This window comes from Triticum urartu, chromosome 6A, assembly GCF_056163025.1.
Source record: "Triticum urartu cultivar PI428250 chromosome 6A, HENAU_Tu73, whole genome shotgun sequence".
Taxonomy (NCBI): Eukaryota; Viridiplantae; Streptophyta; class Magnoliopsida; order Poales; family Poaceae; genus Triticum; species Triticum urartu.
In genome coordinates this window covers 563,036,604-563,038,691 of record NC_141878.1, presented here as the reverse complement: position 1 = coordinate 563,038,691, position 2,088 = coordinate 563,036,604, and the positions used below count along the sequence as shown (strand labels likewise).

The 2,088-nt window shown below is 55.7% G+C and overlaps 1 pseudogene; it reads left to right on the top strand.

Annotated features, from left to right (window-relative positions):
* Positions 1–545: 545 nt before the first annotated feature.
* On the top strand, positions 546–1,800 carry LOC125512785 (protein PELOTA 1 pseudogene; annotated as a pseudogene).
* The last annotated feature ends 288 nt before the right edge of the window (positions 1,801–2,088 follow it).

Genomic DNA, 2,088 nt, shown 5'->3' with positions numbered 1-2,088 from the left:
ATCATTTTGTGGTTGCTTCGGACTGCCAGCAGGTGGTGTCGGATATCAGGAGAGAAGGCCGAGGTCCATATGGAGCAATCATCAGTGAGATAAATCTGAAAATTTCATCTTTCCATTGTACTTTTACTTTCGAAAGTCGTGCTGTTAATTATGAAGCACATAGCTTAGCAAAATTTTGATTAAATAGGGGTCCGGGCAGGCACGTTTGGCTTGGTGCCCCTCATGACCCAAGATGTATCCCACTCAATGTGGAATTCCATGAATAAAGTTGGTTTTCCACCCTCAAAAAAAAAAAAAAACTACCCCTTGCCAGCCATCCGTGTCCAGCTTGGTCGTCGCTAATTACGTGCACATGTGTCGCTTAGGTTTAGGGAGCCCTGCTCGATCTGAACTCGGAGTCGATCGGGCCTCCATCGAAACCAAAGTTATAAATAGCTATCACCCAACACGCCCTTCCATTGATCCATCCAACACGTTCGCTCCGCTCGCAACTCACGGAAACAACTGCAAGCACAGATTGTATGCTTCGGTCGCCGCTTTCGCATCCATCGCTCACCGCCATCGCCGCCGTCAACACAGGTCTCCCGTCTCTCTCGACAACAACGAGACCGCTGCGCTCTTTGATCCATCTGGACGATGAAGCTCGTCGGAAAAAGCCTCGCCCGCGACGGGCCCGGCTCCGTGAAGCTATTGCCGGAGGTGGATGACGACCTGTGGGACGCCTACAACCTCATCGCCGCCGGCGACGCCGTCGAGGCCGTCACGGTCCGGAAGATCACGAGGTCCGGAGGCCGCGACGCGGAGCGCATCAAGCTGACGCTGGAGGTCGCGGTGGAGTCCACGGACTACGACAAGGACGGCTCCGTCCTGCGCGTCCGCGGCAAGAACCTCACCAAGAACGAGCACGTCCAGATCGGCCAGTACCACACTCTGGAGATCGAGCTACGGAGGCCCTTCGTCCTCCGCAAGGAGGCCTGGGACTGGCCGGCGCTCGACACCATCCGCAAATCCTGCGACGAGACCGCCGCCAACGCCGACCTCGCCGTGCTCCTCATGCAGGAAGGCCTCGCCCACCTCTTCCTCGTCGGGAGGAGCGTCACGGCCACCAGAGCGCGCGTGGAGGTGCCCATCCCCAGGAAGCACGGCTCCAGCTCCGGCGCCGTCGCCGCCTACGACACCGCCCTCAAGGACTTCTTCCAGCGCGTCCTGGCCGCCTTCGTGCACCACGTCGACTTCGACCTCGTCCAGTGCGTGGTGATCGCCAGCCCCGGCTTCACCAAGGACCAGTTCCGCGACCACATGCTCCTGGAGGCCGCCCGGCGAGGGGAGCTGCGCGCCATCACGGAGCACAAGGCGCGCATCGTGCTCGCACCCGCGCCCTCGGGCTACCCGCACAGCCTCAAGGACGTCCTGGCCGCCCCGAGCGTCCTGTCGCTGATAAAGGACACGAGGGCCGCGCTGGAGGTGCCGGCGCTGCAGGAGTTCTATGCCATGATCGCCAAGGACTCGGCGAGGGCTTGCTACGGGCCCAAGCACGTCGAGGTTGCGCATGAACGTCTCGCCATCCAGACACTCCTGCTCACGGGCACTTGGTTCCGCAACCCTGACGTTGTTGCTAGGCGCAAGTGCGTCGATTCGGCCGAATCGGTGAAGAAGATCGGTGGCAAGGTGTGCGTCTTTTCGTCCATGCATGTCTCCGGCGATCAGCTCGAGCAGCTCACGGGGATAGCAGCGGTTCTTCATTTTCCCATGCCTGATCTCGACGACATCGAGATGTGATTTATTGCTCTGCTTATTTTTCTTCTACTACTACTAGGGTGTACACTCTCTGTTTTACTTTTACTTGGAACTATAATATCGTTTTAGACGTCCCGAATACACAATTTTGATCACTTATTTCTATTATATGCCATATTTATTTATGTAACCAGGCAAAGTTTATATACATTGTGGAGCTGATTTTTCATTGAAAATATCAGTGCAAAAATCTATTAAGTTAGAGCATCTCTAGTAGACCCCTTAAACTGCGAAATACGAAAAACACATTTTAAGGATTGGTTTGAGCTTATGGTCAAGCAGACCCTTTAA